Raw genomic sequence first — 23,204 nt, 5'->3', positions numbered from 1 at the left:
CGTCTCTAAGAGTAGATATTTTAATAACTATTACATTTAGTAATTAATAAGAATAGCATAAAATCTCATTTTATTGATGTATCATTAAACATGACATTGTTTAGATTGTACAGTTTCTCCATACACTGAAATCAAAGTAATTTTTCTTTCTCTTTTAGTGCTGAATATTTTCATAGGTCCTTGAAAAACACATTGGCCCTAGTCATTAGGCCCTGGTACCTAAAGACTAAAGAGACAATAGAATGTGTGTGTATTCCCAGGTCTTACATGGCTCTAGATGGTGGGGATCTTTTCCGCCTAACTAAAATTGATGCTATTATAACAGTGCATGACTCCAGTTAGACCCAAATGAATGTACCAAAATTCCTACTGTTAAAAAAATATTTAAAAACCTTGCCCTCTATTTACAGTGATTTGCACACTCTCCTCTGAAGTTTCACTGAGTCCCACTTATAAAGATCATCTTGCTTCTTTAGCAAATTCTCAAACTTTAGTGTATAAGAATCACCTACAGCTCTTACTGAAAACAGAGATTCCTGGGTCATGCCCCCAAAGAATCTTATTAAATAGATCTAAATGGAGCCCAGAAATCAGAGTTTTTAACCTTCTGAACCTTAAAGGGTGTATAAGCCTTTAGAAATATTAGTGGATGTGAGCAGGGTTGATAACAGCTGGTAAGATTAGTCTTGACTTGAGTTACTGGACAACTCAAGTCCGTTTAGGCTAGTTGTTCTCAATCCTTTCTTATACTAAAATTCCCTGGGGCTTTTAAAACACTTTACCCCCAAGGATTCTGATTTATTCTGCATGGGCATTAGTATTTTTTAAAGCTACCATATAAGCAAATTGAGAAACCCTAGTAGCCTAAGGGCACTTCTGTCAAAAAGGATTAACCCACACACTGAGGTGATGATAAGGCCTAACCGTCTTACAAAATGCAAACACCAAAGCAGAGATTTAACAAGGCTAAAACCCATCTGGAACTCTTGATTCCCAGTTTGTTTCAGCCTCAACACACCCAGGTTAGCCTTATAGTTGCAGAACAGGAAAATGAGCCCTTCCCTTTAGTTTTCATCAGCTGGCAGAATGATTTAGTAGCTCTATTATAAAAGCAACTCCATTATAATTACAGTGTTTGAATTATAAACAAAGCAAGAAAAATATAGAAGGAATAGTCCTTTAATCAAAACCGTAAAACAGAACAATTTCTGGCTGCAGTTAAAAGCAAACTCTGAAATATTAGGAGTAAGCTCTCCAGCCCTTTGATTCTTGCTTCTTTCCCATAAGAGTGACACTACACATTTTTTCAATTAAGCAGTTTGACAACCTGAAGAAACCCACAGTGCATGATTTAATGAGCATATACTGTGTCCATGGTAATCGGCAAGCTGACAGTTTGCTCATTTCAAACTGACAAGAGAGCACTACACATTAGTAGAAAGGTTTCTTGGGTCTCTTTTCATTAAATAAGCTTTACAGTTGAGGAAGATTCCAACTGTATTGGCAAAGCTGTCACTAATGGTCCCCAGGCAACCTTAACTCTCTGTCACTCTCCAAGTCCTCAAGTCTTGATAAAGAAATTCCTTCTTAAAAAACAAAGCACAAACACAAAATATAGATATGTAAAGTTCTCTGGATGTTGTCAGGGGTGATGTGGAGCTTTCTGAGCCACGGCTCCACTGGTGATTTCACAGTACGTGAATTCTAACCCAGTGTGCGGGACCTTCATGCAGACCGCTTTATAAACTGGAACTATTTTTAGCAATAATTCCAAAACTGTTAAATTATTCAATAGTTTAGAAATGATTCAGTGTACTGGAAAAAACAGGCCTTGGTGACAGAGACACAGGGGTTCAAATTCCGACTAAAATACTTCTCTGTGGCCTTGGTCAAATTACATCATTTCTCAGGGGCTCAGTTTCCTAATTTATGAAACATGGACAATAACATCTACTTTGTATGAAGAAGGTCATAAAAGCCTTTCACACAATTACTGATAACACAGGGATACTTAAACAGAGACTAGTTTGCCCACTGAAGTTCTGAGTATGGGGTTTTAACCAAACTAACTATAGTCTGACTCTCCTGAGATTTCGACCATGAGCCTTTATTGGAGTTATATAAGAAGAAAAGCAGGTAACATTCATTTACAAATATGATTTTACTCAATAGTATCAAGATTCTGAATTTTAGGTGTTATTATACCTGTTTTTATAAAATCTCAGAAATAAGAAGGGATCTTAGATGTCGTATAAGGAATTTCTGACATTTTAACTTTTCTGATTAGAAAAAGATGAAGCTTCTTGTGTTTCCCTCTTTGCTCTGCTTGTCAGAGCATTCACAAGTGAATTTTCATGCTCAATGTATCTTTGTAACTGTATTAGCAGCAGTGGTTAGCAGGTTTCCTTATTTTCTACATATATTTTAGTAACCTTATTTAAGAGTTGACAAACCACTCTGAAGGAAGCTGAGATTTCTTAGCTAACCAGTAAGATTCGTAACAACGATCCATGTCACCCGACTCGAGGCTAGGAGATCACATATAACATGAAAATGACATAGAAAACCCCACAAGCAAGTACAGTAAAACCATAGCTTATTGCGTGGGTCCTATGTCATGAAGAGGGTCAAACATATTAGCCTGTAGTTACGAGGAAAATATATGGAAGCTTCATGGTCCTTATTTCTAAAATAGGGATAATATATACTTCTAAGATAATTGTGAAAATTTAGAGAGAATATTTTCAAAATCAGCCAGTGTGGCATTTGAGACATAGTAACATTTTAAAAGTCTGAAATGTTGGCTCTAAGAAATAAGTGTAGTTCTATTAATTACAAGTAAAACATAAATGCAGAGACCCTTAAACATCATTTAGAAATCATTTATCCCTCAAAACTTCATGCCCTGCTGTAAAATTCTGCCACAGCCTAGGTGAGGATCCATAATTGCTGTTTTTCTCTCATGTCACAGAGTACATGGAAATCTGGAAGAAATGTCCATAAATTCCAAATTCTTACTATAAACATGTCTACTGGAAATATAGAACTCAGAGTCTGGCTGGGTTGTGCAGTGGCATGACCTCAGCTCACTGCCACCTCCACTTCCTGGGATCCAGCGATTCTCCTGCCTCAGCCTCCCAGGCAGCTCAGATGCCCAGGCAGCATCATGCCTGGCTAATTTTTGTATTTTTAGTAGAAATGGGGTTTCACCGTGTTATCCAGGCTGGTCTTGAACTACTGGCTTCAATAAATCCACCCATGCTGGCCTCCCAAATTGGGATTACTGGCATGAGCCACTGCGCCCAACCAGAAATACAGAACTCTACCAAGAACATATACATGTCACATTTTCAGGTTTAATCATTTATACTTTAGGGCACTCACAAAACTGGGCCCAAATCACGGTCTATCTCTATGTGAAACAGCAAGCTTCCCTATATCTCACAGCCATTGACTGTATCCAGAATGTAGCCAGACATAACATCAAAATGTTCATTTATCTTCAAGGGGGTCCACAAAATAGCAATGCAGTTCCTTGTATGCATATCCTAGTAAAATTGAGTCAGTGGTGTTTCTTCAGAGCAAATGATGCTATGCAGTGGAGGAAGCTTTGGAAACAGACAGATTTAGATTTGAAGGCTGGCTCTGCTATCCATTACTTATATGACATTGGGCAACATAGTATGAACGTCTTAGAGCCTCGGATTCTTCCACTAACAAATGGAGGAAACACTTTGAACTTATAAACTATTGTAAGCAGAAACCTCTTGCTTACATGTTATGTTATGATTTGAATGTCCCCTCCAAAAATTATCTTAAAATTTAACTGCCATTGTGGGACCATCAAGACAGGGGACCATTAAGAGATGATTAGGTCTTGAGAGGTCTGTCTTCATAAATAGATTAACATAATTATGAAAAAGGTAGGTTTGGTATCATGAGTGAGTTATGATAAAAATGAGCTTGGCCCTCTCATTTTCATTTTCTCTTGTCCTTCTGCCTGACTCCATGGGATGACAAGCACAAAGGCCCTCACTGGATACCAGCACCATGCTGTTGTATTTCCCAGCCTCCAGAACAATAAACCAAATAAGTTTATTTTCTTTTAATATATTTTCCAGTCTCAGGTATTCTGTTATAGCAGAAACAAATAGACTAAGACAGATGATATTTAAAATATTTAACTATTAGTATGGTAAAGGCACCAACCAGCATAGGCTTAATACTGTTCTGGTGCATACTAATTAAATATGAATTCTGTTCGAAGAATTATGAAGGCATCTCACTTGATCTGAGACCATGGGAGGTGCTTAAACATATACAATGCATTAAATGGGGCAAACGTGTGTTGTAAACATTATAATAAAAAATTTATAAGCAGTTATACTGAGATCTCTATACTCTTCAATTACATTTTTTCACCTGTGTTGAGTTTTTATTCCATGATTTTACTAAATGATTGTTAGCTTAAAGTGATGAGCCACTTGAGTCTTTTGACTCATGATTGAGACAGTCCTCAAAAAATTCTAGACTCAAAGACACATAACATGATCTCACTTAGAATTTTATCAAGTCTATATTCATGTATAACCCTTATATCTTCGTAATATAATGACTCCTTTATTATGACACATTCTTCTTATCACTGGTAATATTTTTTGTCTTAAAGTTTAGTTTGTCTGATATTAATATAGCCACTGTAGACTCCCTATGCTGTTTCCATGGTGTATCTATTTCCATCAATTTATTTTAAACCCATCTGTGTTTTTATATTTAAAGGCTATCTCTTAACAGAATATAGCCGTCCTTGCTTTTTTATGCATTCTAATCATCTCTGCATTTTCTTGCTATTTATTTATTTTTGTTTGGTTTCTTTACCCACAAAATTTATTCATTTTGTCAATCATTTGAAAGTAGCTTGCATTCATAAGGCCCTTAGGCTTAGTTCTTTTTGAAAAAATCCATTCATCTGTTTTTATTTGTTTATTTATTTTTTCAGCTTTCATTTTAGATTCAGGGTGTACACGTGCAGGTTTGTTACCTGGGCAAATTGCCTCATGCTGAGGTTTAGGGTATGAATGGTAGCATTACCTAGGCACTGAGCATGGTACCTACTATTTGGTTTTTCAACCCTTTCCCTCTTCCTTCTTCCCTGCTCTAGTAGTTCCCAGTGTCTATTGTGGTCATCTTCATGTCTACAAGCACCCAATGTTTAGCTCCCACTTAGAAGTGAGAAGGTGTGGCATTTAGTTTTCTCTTCCTGCATTAATTTGCTAGGATAATGGCCTCTAACTGCATCCATGTTGCTGCAAAGGACATGGTTTCATTCATTTTTTTTGCTGCATAATAGCCCATGGTATATATGTACCAAATATTCTTTATCCAATCCACCATTGATGGGCACCTAGGTTGAGTCCTGTTTTGCTATTGTGAATAGTGATGTGACAATGAACATGGAGGTACATATATCTTTGGTAGAATGATTTGTTTTCTTTTGGATCTATACCCAGTCATGAAATTGCTGGGTCAAATGGTAGTTCTGTTTTAAGTTCTTTGGAAAATCTTCAAATTGCTTTCCACAGTGGCTAAACTAATTTACACTACCACCAACAGTGTCTAAGCATTCCTGATTCTCAGCAGCCTCATCAACATATGTTTTTTTATTGCTGTTGTTTTACTTTTTAATAATAGCCATTCTGACTGGTGTGAGATGGCTTCTTACTGTGGTTTTGATTTGTATTTCTCTGATGATTACTGATGATTCGCATTTTTTTCATGTTTGTTGGCCACTTGTATGTCTGTCTCCCTTTGAGAAGTTTCTGTTCATATCTTTTGCCCCTTTTCTAACGGGATTGTTTTTTGCTTGTTCAGTAATTTAAGTTTCTTATAGATTCTGGATATTAGGCCTTGTTGGTTGTGTAATTTGTGAATATTTTCTCTCATTCTTGTAGGTTGTCTGTTTATTGATAGTTTCTATTGCTGTGCAGAAGCTCTTTAGTTTGCTTAGTGCCACTTGTCAATTTTTGGTTTTGTTGCAAGTACTTTTGAGGACCTAGTCATAAATTCTTTCCCAAGGCTGATGTCCAGGATGGTGTTTCCTAGGTTTTCCTCTAGGATTCCTATAGTTTGAGTTCTTACATTTAAATCTTTAATCCATCTGGAGTTAGTTTTTTGTATGTGGTAAAATGTAGGGGTCTAGTTTCATTCTTCTATACATGGCTAACCAGCTATCTCAGCATTTGTTAAATAAGGAATACTTTCTCCATTGCTTTTGTTGACTTTGTTGAAGATCAGATGGTTGTAAATGTGTGGCTTTATTTCTGGCTTCCTTAGTCTGTTCCATTTGCTTCTTTGTCTGTTTTTGTACCAATACCATACTGGTTGGGTTACTGTAGCCTTGTAGTATAGCTTGAAGTTGGAAAATGTGATGCCTCCAGCTTATTTATTTTTGTTTAGATTTGCTTTGGCTATTCAGGCTCTTTGTTGATTCCCTATGTATTTTATAATAGTTTTTTCTTTTTTTTTTTTTTCCAGTTCTGTGAAACGTGATAGGGTAGTTTGATAGAAATAGCATAAAACCTGTAGATTATTTTGGGCAGTATGGCCACATTAATGAAATTGATTCTTCCAATCCATGAGCATGGAATGTTTTTCCATTTGTTTGTATCATCTATGATTTCTTTTAGCAGTGTTTTGTGGTTTCCCTTGCAGAAATATTTCATCTCTTTGGTTAGATGTATTCCTATTTTATATACTTCTATCTTTGTGTGGCTATTGTAAATGGGATTTCCTTCTTGATTTGGCTCTCAGCTTGAACATGATTGGTGTACAGAAATGCTACCAATTTCTGTACATTGATTTTGTATCCCAAAACTTCAATGAAGTTGTTTCTGAGTTCTAAGAGTCTTTTATTGGAGTCTTTGAGTTTTCTAGGAATAGAATAATATTGTCTGCAAAGAGAGATATTTGATTTATTATTTTCCTATTTAGATGCATTTTATTTCTTTCTCTTACCTGATTGTTCTGCCTAGCACTTCCAGTACTATGTTGTATAGGAGTGGTAAGAGTGGGCATCCTTGTCTTGTTCCAATTTGTGAGGGGAATGCTTCCAATTTTTGCCCATTCAGTATGATTTTGGCTGTGGTTTTATCATAAATGGCTCCTATTATTTGGAGGTGTGTTCTTCAGTGCCTAGTTTCTTGAAGGTTTTTATCATGAAGGGATGTTGGATTATATCAAAAGCCTTTTCTATATCTATTGAGATTATTCTAAGGCTTTAAAAAAAAAACTTATTTATGTGGTAAATCACATTTTTATTTGCATATGTTGAACCAAACTTGCATGCGAGAATGAAGCCTACTTGATCATGGTGATACAACTTTTTGATGTACTGTTAAATTCGGTTTGCTAGTATTTTGTTGAGGATTTTTGCTTCTATGTTCATCACGGATACTGGCCTGTAGATTTCTTTTTTTCATTGTGTCCTTTAGAGGTTTGGTATCAGGGTGATACTTAGAATGAGTTTGGGAGGAGTTTCTCCTCTTCAACGTTTTGGAATAGTTCAATGGAATTAGTACCAGCTCTTCTTTGTACATCAGGTAGAATTTTGCTATAACAACTCTACATTTTAATTACAGTGATTAGTCAATTAAAATTTAATTTGATCACTGATATGGTTGCATTTAGAGCCACAATTTTACTATTTGTTTTCTGTTTGCTCCTCTGCTTCTTGTTCTTCTATTGCTTCCCTTTGGATCACATTTTTTTAAACTTAGGATTCTATTTTATTTTATCTTTGGATTTTCAGTGGTTGTTCTAGGAATTAAAATATACATTCTTGATCTTTCACAGTCTACTTAGATTTAATTTTATACTATCTCATATAAAATTGGAAACCCTTGCAACTGTGAAAATCCATTTGCCACCATCTCTATTATTTATGCTATAAAGTCATATGGACGACACCTACACATATTACATTATAAACATAAGACAATGTTAAAATTTTTTGCTTTAATGGGTCCTGTGTATGTTAAAGATCTTATGATGAAAAAATAGTCTTTTATATTTACAATTTCCAATATTTTTTTCATTCCTTCTTGAAGACTTAAGATTCCGTCTGGTGTTATGTCACTTTAGCCTGAACAACTTCCTTTAGCATTTCTGTGGTGTAGGTCTGCTGACAATAAATGCTCTTAGTTTCCCTCTATCTGAAAGTGTTCTTTATTTGCCTTTACTCACAAAGTATATTTTCACTATATATAGAATTCTGGACTAACAGTTTTTTGCTTTTTCCTCCCCTCCTTTGTACTTTAAAAATATCATTTCACTTTTTCTGACCTTTATAAATTCTGTTGAGGGGTCAGTGTTCATTTAAATCATTGTTCCACCAAAGACACTGTTCCATTTTTCTCTGGCTACTATCAAGAGTCTCTCTTTATTGTTGGTGCTCAGCAGTTGGAATATGATGTGCCTATGCACAATTTTCTTCAAATGTATCCTATTTGGGGTTCATTGCATTTATTTATCTATGCATTAATGTATTTCACCAAATTTGAAATTTTGGGCCCATTTTGTCTTCAAATATTTTTTCTGTTTCATTCTTTTTCTCTCCTTCTTCTGAGACTCTAATTACACATATGTTAGACATTTTAATTTTTGTTACACAGGTCCCTGAGTCTCTGTTTATTTTTTCTATTCAGTTGTTTTAAGTCTTTTTCTTCTTTCTGTTCCTCCAAAAGATAATTTCTATAGCTCTATCTTTAAGTTCACTGACACTTTCCTCTGATACTTTCAATTGCTATAAGTATACTCAATGAGTTTTTATTTCAAATATTGTATTTTTCAATTTCAGAATTTCTATTTGGTTCTTTTTTGCAGTTTCTGTTTACTACCTTCTTATTCATCATGAGCTTATTTTCCTATTATTGGTGGAGCATGGTTATAATAGCCACTTTAAAAATCTTTAATTCCCACATCTGGCTCATCTGGTAACTGGTCTCAGATGACTGCCTTTTGTCTTCAGAATGAGTCACACTTTATTGGATTTTCAACTATCATGCAATTTGGGGTTGTATGATATGCATGTATGGATGTTATGGTATGAAGAGTTTGAATCCTGTTATAGTTTTCTAAAGGGTATTGATTTATTTATTTTAGCAGGCAATTAGTTATACTCAAATTTAAAACTATCTCTTCAATGGCAGCTCAAACTTCAGTTTAGTTCTTTTATCTTTGTGCTAATCTGTGTCTGCTCCATGAAAGAATAGATCCATGACAGGTACCTCAAAATTACATGACGTGATCTCACTTGGAATTGAATCAAGTGCATACTCATCTATAATTCTTAAGTCTTCTTAATACAATGACTTAATTATTATGAAATGTTCTTCTTTATCTCTGGTAACTTTTAGTCTGAAAGTTTAGTTTGTCTCATATTAATACAATTCAGTTGTGAGCCAGAAATGTGGGTAGTGTTTATATACTGATTTGGGAGCTTCCCCTCTCTGCCTCTCTTCTTTCCAAGATTCTAAATTCATTTTCCTGTGGCTATGATTGCCCTGAACTCTGTTGGGTTTCCAAACCAATAGCACTGTGAGTTTTCTATTGGAGACTGGTCACCCCAAGTGACATTAATTTCAGCCTGCTCTTAGTCTAAAAGTTGTAAAATGGGACACTCACTCTGGACTGATCTGTGCCTCCAAGTTTTGAATTTCAGCTCCTCTCCAGAAACTGTCTGCTTATTTTTACTCTCTAGTGCTTCCAGGTAATTTCCTTTTTCTTTTCTCTTTCTTCTGGTCTTTTGGTACTTTTTGGCACTTACTGGACCTGTGAGAACGCCAGGTCCAGTAGAACTTACTTAGCCATACTGGAAATAGAAACAAGTAAAAACATTTAGGAAATATTCCTTGGCATTTCCTAACCTCTCCTCAAAATACTTAACCTCCATTTGCTTCCTCATTTAATGATATTTGATTTTATTTTCAAGTAGAAACAGAACTCAGACTCAGAACTTCCTTGATCATCTTGCCAAGTACAAGAGGAGACTTGGAATGAAAACAGCGTAAAGTTAAATCATAGAATGATAGAACATCAACCAATTCTAGCTCTTAGAGTGGTAGCATTAGATTTCAAAGCAATGAGGCTTGTACAGAATCATGACTACCAGTGATTATCTACATGGTATTTTGCCACGTTATTTTACCTTATTTCTTTGGTCTCAGAGATCTCTAAATCCTGCCTCATTGAAAACTGCAATAGATAATATCCCAAGAGAAATAAAATATTGAAAATTCTAAAATGCCAACACAGAGTTGTTAAGTACATATTTCCTTCTAATAATAATCATAATGGCTTCCACTACTTGAATGCTTCTGTATGTCAGCCATCTTGCTAACCACTTTACATAAATTGTCAGTTAATCCTTCATAACTATTCTTTGCAGCAGTTCCCATAATTAGTTTCATTTTATGGAAGATGAAACCAGAGTTCTGAGAGGTTAAGTTTACTAAGATCACACAGCCAACAGTAGAACTCTGAGTTAGTCTTTGTAAAGAGAAGAAATAGCAAAGGAGTTTTGGAGACTTTAGGCACATATTCTTTACTATCAGGAGGGAAAATGGAAGTCTTTCTAAGCAAAGAGTAAGTAGAGTTTCTAAAACTTAAGATAGTCTACAGTACTTTTTTTCTTTTTATCAGTCATTATTAATATTAAAATGCTACCCTTCCAAAAATAATATATTTTATATTGACAGCTTTTATGTTTAAAAAGAGCTTTCTGGCTGGGCATGATGGCTTATGCCTGTAGTCTCAACACTTTGGGAGGCTGAGGTGAGTGGATCACTTGAGGTTAGGAGTTTGAGACCAGCCTGGCCAACATGGTGAAACCCCATAACTACAAAAAATACAAAAAATAACTGGGCGTGGTGGCAGGTACCTTTAATCCCAGCTACTTGGGAGGCTGAGGCAGGAGAATCACTTGAATCTGGGAGGCAGAGGTTGCAATGAGCTGAGATCCCACCACTGTGTTCCACCAGGGGCAACAGGGTAAGACTCCATCTCAAAAAAAAAAAAAAAAGCCTTCCTTCAGGGCTTGAAACACTAATCAAAACAGAAAGAAAAGGATCAAATAATTATATGCAAAGACTCATAGTGAAAAGGCATATAATACCAGTGCTCCATTTCGCCTCATTCCATTTACTGCCTTTAAACCTTCTTTGCTTTCCAGGTAAACCATCTAAACATGCAGGTGACCCGCCAGAGAAAAATCAGGCACATTAGGAAGCAAAGATGCCTGCCTCATCCCACAACAAGATGCAGCAATGTCTCACAGTTCTACAACTCTAGGAGCGATCCTCCCCAACTCTGCAAATTTTGCATAAGCCATGGGTTTCAAGTGACTGTGGAATGCAAGGGAAAGAAAGGTGGCACGAAGGATAAGCAGGCTGACATTGTAAATGGATACAGGAAACGGGGTCTTACCTGGAAGCAGGAAAAGGAGCATAGTATCTTTGTGTTCTGGCACATAGGATTATTCAGTATACATACTTATTATACATGCTAAACTGTCTGAGACCTAGGAATGGGAGTTATTGTTAAAGGAATAAAGATGAGATGAAGTGACAGAAAAGGAGAGGAGTGAATACGAGTCCTAGGGAGGGGTTACAGGAGCACAGTCCCCTGGCAACATGCTAAAGAGATTATCGGATTAGTGCATTGCTCCTACTTTAGTGCTATTATTATTATTATTATTTTGGTTTTGTGTGTGTGTGGCAGGGTCTCACTCTGTTACCCAGGCTGGAGTGCAATGGCACGATCTTGGCTCACTGCAACCTCCGCCTCCTGGGTAATTGGGATTATAGCGATTCTCCTGCCTCAGCCTCCCAAGTGGCTGGAATTACAGGCACCCAACACCACACCTGATTAATTTTTGTATGGTTGGTAGAGACGGGGTTTCACCATGTTGGTCAGGCTGGCCTCGAACTGCTGACCTCAAGTGATCCACCCACCTGGGCCTCCTAAAGTGACAGGATTACAGGCCCTTTGCTGCTATTTTAAAAAATACATATTCAACATATCCAGTGAAATCATTCAAAGATACATACAGACAAGTGATGATTTTACCCTAACTTCACGTCTCTTTGTAAGACCTCCCCTTCACTGTCTGTCCCAGCATATGCCGCTAGGACTTCCTCTGACCAAAAACAATACCTAATGCCATTGGAAAATCTTTCTCATAACAGCCTCCTCTCACTGTTCCTCATTTCACTTCCATTCCACTCGAGTTCTCAAAGCCAGGCAAAGCATAACAACTTGACTGTGTAACTGTTTAACCTTACTTTTTACACATCAAAATTATTAAATATGTGTAACTGTCTGCTGGGGGGAGGATAATATAATGGCATGTCAATCTGGTAACAGGTAAGCTACATTTCATGGAAAAGAAAGGTAATGCTTTCTTCAGAAAGTGAAGTCATCACTCTTTTATTTAACTGACATAATATTTATACCCCAATTTTTTAAATGGCAGCTACAAATAGAAGTTGAAAGAGGGTAAATTCTCCAAGGGAATCTAGCCCTGAAATTTTACCATTTTAAAAGTTCTATTTTACATGTGCATAGGAACATTACTGCCATTATAAGGATGCCCATAGCAGGTCAATTATTTCAAACTCTTTGAAAAGAAAAAAATCGAAATTAAGTAAACCCTACCTTTCAGAAGACTGCTACGTCTTCAGAGTCCTCAGGAGGCAGGATGCACAGAGCTTTTCTGGAGGGTCTAAGCAGGCAGGTATTCCCCGGATACCTACGCCAAGAACAAGAAATTCAGATGATTATTTCAGCAGCGATCCAGATGGCTCTAGGTACAATTTCATTAGGAACATTCACCATGAATATTGAGCATTTCCACATAGGTTTGTTAAAAGGGCAGAATAAAGGTACACATGTGATTTTTGTAGGCATCATCGTTAGTCTGCACATGGGAGATTGTGGCTCAAAGGGGTATAAGTGGTTCATACATGATCACACAAGAAAAGTGGCAGAACCTTGCCTTAATTATTCATTCCTGATTTGTAGTCCAGGGTTGTTTTAGCTGCATCATTTGACCCTCCTCAAGAACTGACAAGTCCTGGCACTGAGGCTTTCCATTTTGCAAAAGGATGAGGCTGACCCATGAGTCTGTCAGGAAGAGTGTCTGGTTTTCTGGTGATCTTTGCCAAGTCATCTGTCTGAAGAGTCATGTGTGGGCCACTTTACTCTCCCTTGAAACACTGGAGTCCACAAAAATCTGAAGGAATCTGACAGGGAAAGGGACATGGGTTTTTTGTTTGCTTGTTTGTTTGTTCCCCTGGCCTGAGTTTGAATCCTAGTAATGGGTTCACGATTTCTGTGTCCTAGGTAGTCACTCAACTTCATTGAGCCTCACTTTCCATCTCTATCAAATGGGTATAATAATATTTGAAGGGTACATTTATGAAGAGGATGGTGTTTTCCTAAATGAGAATAAAGAACCAAGCACAGTTTCTGTCACATGTTAGATGCGAGGGCGAAGTGAAAGCCCCATGACCCACCTTACTTGCAGGGATAACTCCAAAGTGGACTAGTGACAGGGAGGCCATTGAGACCTCACTGCCCATAAATCACTCAATGACAATGCACTAATCCCCACACTGGTTGGCAACTCACTGCTCTGACCTCTACCTCTGGGTTTCCTTCATGTACCTTTCTTTGAAATAAAAATATCATAAACACCAATTCATTCCCTAGGATCTCATTTAAATGTTGTTTCCTTTTTTTAATCTAATAATTTTGGTCCACATCATGTTACACAGCCAGCTCAATGTAGTAATTGAAAGCAGATAACTGTTCATTTAACAACTATTTATTCAGATTCTACTAAGGTGTCAGGCACTATTCTCTATAGCAGTGAACATGATCTGGCCGTCATGCTCTCTACCTTCTGGTAGAGGAGACAGACAAACAAAATGCCTATGTAAAATACATGGTTGGTTAAACAGTGCTAAGGACTCTGGAGAAACACATCATAGGAAGGGGGATGGCGAGTATTATGGGTTGAATTCTGTTACCCCAACCCCTCCCCATCAGAAACAAAGATATGTTGAAGTCCTAACCCTCAGTACTGAGAATGTGACCTTATTTGGTAATAGGATTGATACAGATATAATTATTTAAGTTAAGATGAAGTCGTACTGGAGTAGGGTGGGCGGGCCTCTAATCTAATATGACGATATATGGGGATGACCACGTGAACACACAAAGACACGGGGGAGAAGGAATGCCATGTGAGGACAAAGGCAGAGACTGGAGTTATGTAGCCACAAGCCAAGGATGGTCGGAAAATCACCAGAAGCTAGGAAGAGGCAAAGAAAGATTCCCCTGCAGATTTCAGAGGGAGCATGGCCCTGGTGACACTTCGATTTCAGACTTGTGGACTCCAGAACTATGAGACAACACATTTCTGTTGTTTCAAGCCACTCGGTGTATGGTACTTAGTTACTGCCACCCTAGGAAATCAGTACAGTGAGTTTGGGGTGATTGTTACATTTTTGAGCAGGGAGATCAGGAAAGATCTCACTGAAAGGGTAGTGTCTCAGGGAAGATTTGAGGTACAGAAGACAGCCATGATGATGGCTCTGGATGAAAAAATTCTAGGCAGAGGGAGCAGAAAGTACAAAGGTCTCAGGCAGGTGCACGTTGATGTGTCAGAACAGCAGGGAGGCCAGTGTGGCTGGAATTGCCAGGGGAGAGTGGCAGAAAACCAGGTCAGAGTGGTGACAGGGAGCTGGAGGGTGCTGGACCTCATGGGCCACTCTAAGAACTTAGGTTTTGACTTGGGGCAAGGTAGGAAGCCATTGCCTTGTACTAAGCAGAGGCGAACTAAGACCTGACTTACATTTTAATACGCTTTCTCTGGCTATTTGGTAAGAATAAACCAAAGAGAAAGGGCATTTTGAAGGCTCCTGCAGGTATCCTGGCAAAGGTGCTAGCCAGGTGGCACACAGGATAGTGGAAATAGGTCAGTCCCATGCTGAATATTTTGAAAGCAGATCCAAAAGGATTTGCAATAGATTGAAGGTAGAGATATGCCTGACTTCTTGATACTACATAGAATTAAATTAGAAACCATAACAATTTAACTTTACTGATCATCCGAAGAAGTTATCTTCTCAAATGCCAGATCAGCCAAAGATATTAGCAACACATTTAACAGAAAGGGAATAAGTAACCAGAATATATAAGGAAAACAAGAAATAATGAACCCAGGACATTGAACCATGGACAATGAACCATGGACATAAGAACCATGGAGATGAACCATGGACATAAGAAAAAAAGTTCAACCTCACTGATATGGTTTTACAACTTGAATTGTAACTCCCACAATTCCACGTGCCATGGGAGGAACCTGGTGGGAGGTAATTAAACCAAGGGGGTGAGTCTTTCCTGTGCTGTTCTCGATCTGATGGTTTTAAAAACAGGAGTTTCCCTGCACTAGCTCTCTCTTTGCCCGCTGCCAACCACGTAAGATGTGACTTGCTCTTCCTTGCCTTCTGCCATGACTGTGAGGCCTCCCCAGCCATGTGGAACTGTAAGTCCATTAAACCTATTTCTTTTGTAAATTGCCCAGTCTCCAGTATGTCTTTATCAGCAGCATGAAAACAGACAAATACACTCACTAAACATGAGGAAAATGCAAATGAAAACAATGGGATTCTACTTTCTTTCTATCAGATTAGTTAGTATGAAAAAGCTGACAAAATTCAGTGTTGTCCAAGATGCTAGAAAAAATAGCATATTATGCTAGTTTACTTCTGGCAGAATCATGAATTGATATATTATTTTATTGAGCAATTTTACTGTATTGTCAGAAGTGACAGTACACATATGCCATGGCATACTGACTCTTCTTGGGGGATATACCAGGGTTAAAAAACACACATATAAGGAGACATATGCTAAAATGATTATTGCGGCACTTTTTTCAGTATAACAAAACTTGAAAATGACCTAAAAGTCACCCTTAAAGGGAAATGGGTAAATAAAATATGCTATATTTCAATGATTAAAGGATATACGGCGGTTAAAAAGGATAGATTGGTTTTATAGGTATTAGTGTGAATGCTTCATACATGTCATATGCAGAAAAGCAACACAAAGGAAAATGTTAAACATATAAACCCAATAGTAGGTATTCATCATAGACTGGGGTCCCCAACCCCCAGGTGGCAGACCAGTACCACTCTGTGGCCTGTTAGGAACGGGGCCACACAGCAGGAGATGAGTGGTGGGCAAGGAAGCATTACCGCCTGAGCTCTGCCTCCTGTCATATCAGCAGTGACATTATGTTCTCATAGGAGCAGGAGCCCTATTGTGAGCTGTGCGTTCGAGGGATCTAGGCTGCATACTCCTTATGATGAGACTCTAACACCTGATGATCTGAAGTGGAACAGTTTCATCCCAAAACCATACCCCCACTACCCATCCAAGGAAAAATTGTTTTCCACAAAACCAGTCCCTGGTGCCAAAAAAGGTTGGGGGCTGCTGTTGTGGATACACATATATGTATGTAAAAGTATAAACAATTGACTAGTCAAATACATCCCAAATTTATGGTAGCGAATTTTGGGCAGGGAGTACAGACAGCAAAGAAAGTGGAGGGTAGAGGGAAGGGCAGGACATTATTGTTGGAAATGAACTTGGTTTTACGATAACTTTTTTAAAGAGGAAAAAACAACACTGGAAGCAAATCTGACCAAACGAGATACTCATTTTGGGATAGTGAGAGTACGTGATACTACTTTTTCTGCTCATCTGTACTTGTTTGTTTTCTAGGAGTAAAGGAAGGAGGGAAGGGAGGAAGGGAGGAAGGAAGGAAGGGAGGGAGGGAGGGAAGAAGGAAGGAGGAAGGAAGGAGGAAGGAAGGAAGGAAGGAAGGAAGGAAGGAAGGAAGGAAGGAAGGAAGGAAATAAATTACCAGTTCTGGACTACACTTAAGCTTATCGTAGATGAGGTTAGATCTTTAAGAATGAAGCTCAAAACTATGTTTTAATAATCAGTGAGACCATTGGTGATTCCTCCCAAACTGTCTCAGTGCGGAGGGCTGAGTTTCAGTTCAGCCAGCAGAGGGAACCATCTGTCATTTGGAATGATGAACAACACTAGAACACCACAAGCAGCCATGTCTACACCACATCCCCGCTGTCCCTGGAACCACCAACACTGCAGGACACGGGAACACACATTTACAGACGAAGTAAACCAAGAGTCCACCATGGACATCTTTTCAACCTTTTTTAAAGCGCATTACAATTTTCTAGAATCAAGGGAACAATATGCTTGATTAGTTCTTCAGCAGATGTGGCAATTCTGCTTTTCATGCTCCTCTCCTTAAAGCAAGTTGGTCATTAACCCTCCGTGTTCTAGGACTTGAAAAAAGAGTTCACTTCAGGATAATTCAGTTTTGCTGCTGATAACTGAAAGATCCTCTTTGAGCCAAGGAGGTCATTCTTTAAAGGGACTAGAATTGTGAAGAATATTCCTTTTCTTCCTGGAGAGAGAGTCTGTGAAGGAAAAACAGCTTGCAGGAAAGTTCAGCAATCATGAATTGAAAGCCCAAACTGACCTGAATGCTCCCTCCTGGGTCAATATTGTATGTTTAAAAAGAAACAACCATGCCTTTGAAGAAAAATCTGGCCATTCCCAAATCTTCATACATGAAACTAGAAGGCAGGAGACACCAGTGAGATACTGGATTTGCTTTCACTGCTTGGCCTCCATCACAGTCACCATAGTTAAATATCATCCTTTTGAACGTGTCGTCCAAAAAATGGGATTTGGATTGGTTTCTAACAATAAAACGAGCAACGTAGAAAAGGAATATTATGAATAAGTTACCAATGTAAATAGGCGATTTTGCGCCTTTGAATTTGAGTGTCGATAAACATGATTCCACACATTTTCAGAGCTACTACACTGAATCATTTAATTTGTCTGAGTAACTACTTACAATAATGTGGCTGCTCTGCATTGCAATAAACATCAGGTTTTCAAGTGAACAAATGAAGTCTGTGATACTCCTTATAAATGGAACTACAGCAAAGGGCGTTCAGCCAGGGACCTGTGCTTTAAAAGGGGATGGGTGAAAAGAACATCTCTCTCCAGCCCTGTTGATAGGGAAAGGAAAGAATCATATGGCCTCTGGTGCCACATCTTCTGTTCCTGAACAGAAACAAGGCTGAAGCCTTACAGTGAAGTGATGGGGGAAAGTTGCTATTTTCGGCTGTCACAGGGTAACTTGTCACACTACTCAGGACACATGAGGACAGATCATTCTGTTCCTTCAGATTGTGGACTTGAGAATGCTTTAGTAACATAGCATAGGGATATAATTTTGCATAGAGGTTAAGGACCTGGGTTTCAATCCCGGGCTCTGCCAACCGAATAGGTGCGTGATTGTATCCAAGTCATCATCAGTCTTCTCTATGCTTATTTTCCTATTTGGAAAAATGGGGATAATAACTTTGCCTTCCTCATTAAGTTATTAGGGAGCTTCAGTGAGATAATTTATATAAAGAACCCAGCACATTGTAGAATTCATCATTTCTATCATCATTATCATTGTCACCATTATTATGTTTAACCTTACTTTCATTTTAATCCATTATCCAATTTTCAATTGAAGCTCATTAAAAGCAAAACTCACTACAGTGTTTAGTAATTACTTACTTTCATTCACTGAACAAAGTATTTATAAGAATAACAAGTGCCAGGCACAATGGGTGAGGGTACAAAGGTGATCTAATCCTCCTGGAAGCTATGGGAGGAGATGGGCATGAGTCAAAGGCTCCCATAGGAAGTGAAACCTTTCAAGCTCAGAGAATAGTTGTAAAAGAAAGGAGCAGGCTAGGCATAGTGGCTCATGCCTGAAATACCACCACTTTGGGAAGCCAAGGCAGGCGGATCACTTGAGGTCAGGAGTTCGAGGTCAGCCTGGCCAAGATGGCAAAACCCTGTCTCTACTAAAAATACAAAAATTTGCTGGGCGTGTTGGTGGATGCCTGTAATCTCAGCTACTCAGGAGGCTGAGGCAGGAGATTTGAACCCAGGAGGCAGAGGTTGCAGTGAGCCGAGATCATGCCATTGCACTCCATGCTGGGCAACAAGAGTGAAACTCTGTCTCAAAAAAAGAAAAGAAAAGAAAAGAAAGAAAAGAAAAGAAAGAAAGAAGGAAAGAAGGAAAGAAAAGAAAGAAAGAAAGAAAGAAAGAAAGAAAGAAAGAAAGAAAGAAAGAAAGAAAGAAAGAAAGAAAGAAAAAGAAAGAAAGAAAGAAAGAAAGAAAGAAAGAAAGAAAGAAAGAAGAAAGAAAGAGAGAGAGAGAAAGAGAGAGAGAGAGAGAGAAAGAAAGAAAGGAAAGAGCAGATCATTCTAGAGTTACTAAAACAAATAAACTTGAATTAAACCTGAGACCTGAAGGATAAGAAGGAGGAGAACAAGGGATGGAAGTATGGCTTTGTTGAGAGAGACAAAACAATATTCAAAGGCATGGAGTACACAGCACTTTATCGTTGTTACCAAAAGTCAGTGCAAAATGATCTACGGAATAGTTCAATTAAATCTAACAACTATGTGACATGCACCTTCTATGACCCAGGCACTGTGCCAAACTCTAGAAACACAATAGTAAAGAGAGAGACCTCCCAACACCTATTCCTGTGTTTGAAAGACACACCAAAGTCAATATTTATTTTGTAAGCAATATATTACCCCTTTGGTTTTGATCACAGAGAGACTTTACCTGCATGGAAAAACTGGAATGCTTTCTCTGGTCAGACATAAGCCAAATAATTTCTTTTCTGCTTAGTTGCTGGATATCTACAACTAAATTTACTTTATTCCACGGGCCTATCAATTTATACTACTAAAGATGGTCATGTTTCTGTTTCAGGAATAATTATTCTACTATTTATAGAGTACCTTTAATTTAGTAAACAGCTTCAAATTATTTGGAAAATTGTTAGAAGAAGGGAAAAAAGAAAAAGAAAATGAGGAAAAGAGATCTCAAGTTTCTTGAGATCCAGGAATTGTCCAATGTGCTTTTTGTAGTATTGGTGGTACCTAACATGGTGCTGGACGGAAAGCATTTAATAACTTCTGATTGTCAGATGGATAAAGAATACAAAGCTCTCCTGGCTCAACTTGGGGTCCATTATGAGGGGGAAAGAACTGATACCTGGTAAACCAGAATATGTCTCCCCACAATATGCCTCTTTAGTATAAGGATGATTTTGAGCTGATTATTTTGAGAGACTGCAGTTACAGGAAAAGATCTGAAAACAGAATAGAAGCTACCTTTTGTAAAAGGAATTTATATCTATAAAGGAAATCTCTATTCATAAGGGTGTCTCCCTCTCTGTACCAGGAAGGGAAGGATGACAAAATCACTAGAGACTCTTACCATTGGAGAAGACACCAACTTAAACCTGCATAACAAACCTTACCCATGTTTACCATGCTTTTCCTGGGCATCCCTCCACAAATGAGTATCCCCCACACCATTCTTTTTTTTGTTTCAGTGGCCAATGGTATTTGAGCCTGAACTCATAGTCACCTCTTCGAGATGGATTCATATCTCTGGGCGTCTCCTATGTTTACATGAGATAGACACATTTTTAACTTCTGTTTGTTTTTCTCTTGTTACACGGTCTAAGGACCCAACCTAAGGACCATAAAGGGTAAAGAGGAAATTATTTTTCTTTTCCTACCCTTACTTTTCTCTAATCTCCAGGTTGAGAGGGAAGAACTCAAAAAAGGAGCTGAAAAGTTTAGCATGATTTTCATTGTAAAGCAGCCCAATAACCAAACAGAAGAACCGTGTAAACCAAAAGAAGAGAGTGGTAAGTGAACTGTAAGTTACCATTAGAGATTTCTCTCAGGGAATAAGGTTGTTATAACAAAATATTTACCTTTCTTACTCTGGTGCTAGTAAAAGTAAGAGAAACATCAGTTTTAATTAATGTCTAAGTAACAGCGAAAAATATCAAACTTCTTTATGATAAAGTGGAAATATATTTGCAATTCCATATCCTAATGTTCTCTCAGTTATTTTGGAAAAACTATTAGTCCTTTTGTTTCTTCCACATTGGGAAAGCAAAAAGCTATAATAATCATTTATCTGGTTAACTATCAGGAAGAGGAGAAATCAATTTAGAAGAAATTTGGAAAACACCTACTTATTGATATTAGAACACTGTAGGAATCTGTCTTGTTCATAGCCAAAGCAATACAATTCTCACACACACACACACACACACACACACACACACACACACACTGCATTTATGGAGGTATTAAAACATCTCATTCTTGTCCTTAAAGCTCAACATATTAATTTGAATTTCTGAATTAATCTCTGATCATGAACTGTGTGTAGGCGTGATATAACGGCAGTAAACAGTGCACAGCTTGCTTCAGGCATCTCTTATAATGCCACAATTCTCTGACAGGCACGAAATCTTTAAGATTAAATCATTTCTGTATTTTACCTAAGAAACTCCTCAGTGCTAACAAGTATACCACTTCCCCAACTAGTTGATAAACAGAAATGAAAATATTAAGTGATGATACTTGAGGAAATAGTTAAAAGGAGAAACTCAGAAAATAAGATTGTGATTATAAATAATGAGGAGATTCTCAAAACGGCACAGAGAGGAAAGGAACCAGTTGCAGCTGAAAAACATGTGTTTTTAGGAGGTAAGTTATTCCATAAAGCAATTACTAAAATGTGAGAGTTCTTCTCATGGTTCTCAACCTTACACTCTGAAAGAGAACTTCGAATAATGCAAGACTAAGAGAGCCAATTACTTCACCATCGAGCTACATCCTAAATCTCTGGACTTGGCAGTTCAAAAATACCCTTGGAAAATGTTCTTCTAAAATCTTCGCTAACAACCCTGACTTTATAAATGTACACAAAAGGATGAATGAAAACTAACCAATTAGCTAGCAAAATGGAGAAGAGGAAGCACTGGAAAAAAAGACCTGCCATAGTTCCATTTGTACCTCTGCCACTAACTAGTTGCAGACGTAGTTCATATTTACAATAAAACCATAAACATAAAAATTAATAATTGTGGAGCACTTAGTATGCCAAGAACTTTTCATACATTATCTAATTTAATCCTCTTAACAACCTATGAGGGAGGCAGCACATTAGAGAAAAGGAGTTTGAACAGCACGTCCACGCCCACCCAGCTTCTCTGAGTGGTGGGCTGGGATTCAAACATGATATTTTTGGACCCCAGAGCCCAAGCCTTAACCAGTCACTCCACAGACAAATTCAGAAACCTCCTAGGATGATCTAAAGGGCTTCTTTCATAATAGGGTGCTAAGATTTATAAGACATGACTGCATAATGGAAAAAAAAAAAAATCAGGTTTTCAAGTGACTTTGTAGCCCAGTTGAGCAGCATCTTCTCTAAGACTGAGTCTTAGATAACAACCCTACTTACCTACAGGCTGGCCTAAGAGTCAGAGATAATACTGGAGCCCTTAGCCCCAAGTGATAATAATAATAGGCAGCATTGATACAATGTTTACTATGTGCTGAGCACCATCCAAGCATTTTTTTCCCCACATTGAAGCATGCAATCTTCACAATGACCTCAAAAGTACTACTATTTTGTACTTTTTATCTAACGGTATAATAATAAATTTAGATACAAAGAAAAACAGGAGTTTTATTATTTTGATTCCTGTTTTACCAATGAGGAAACAGAGGCAAAGAGAGTTAAATTACTTGACCTAAATCACAGTTACTAAGTTGCAGATCTGGGATTATTCCGATCCAGACAGAATGACTCACTGGATGATCCAAAACATATTGGATGCACTCTTACTGATACATAAAGAACTGGTGGCTCATGCCTGTAATCCCAGTACTTTGGGAGGCCAAGGCGGGTGGATCACGAGGTCAAGAGATCAAGACCATCCTGGCTAACATGGTGAAACCCCGTCTGTACTAAAAAAAAATACAAAAATTAGGGGGCATGGTGGCGCGTGCTCATAGTTCCAGCTACTGGGGAGGCTGAGGTAGAATTGCTTGAACCTGGGAGGCGGAGGTTGCAGTGAGCCGAGATCGTGCCTGCACTCCAGCCTGGTGCCTGAGCAAGGCTGTCTCAAAAAAAA

General features: G+C 38.0%; 1 protein-coding gene across 7 annotated transcripts in view; it reads right to left on the bottom strand.

Moving 5' to 3' along the window:
- FHIT (fragile histidine triad diadenosine triphosphatase) overlaps positions 1–23,204 on the bottom strand; it is a 1,489,467-nt gene that overhangs the window by 1,090,880 nt on the left and 375,383 nt on the right. For all 7 annotated transcript variants that reach the window (XM_017527326.2, XM_017527331.2, XM_017527329.2 and 4 more), the window contains one exon: positions 12,712–12,805. The gene's annotated coding sequence lies outside the window, so the exon portion shown is untranslated. The remainder of the gene's footprint in view (positions 1–12,711; positions 12,806–23,204) is intronic.

This window comes from Cebus imitator, unplaced genomic scaffold, assembly GCF_001604975.1.
Source record: "Cebus imitator isolate Cc_AM_T3 unplaced genomic scaffold, Cebus_imitator-1.0 Scaffold48, whole genome shotgun sequence".
Taxonomy (NCBI): Eukaryota; Metazoa; Chordata; class Mammalia; order Primates; family Cebidae; genus Cebus; species Cebus imitator.
Note: the sequence above shows the minus strand (reverse complement) of the source record. Positions and strands in the feature narration are given on the sequence as shown.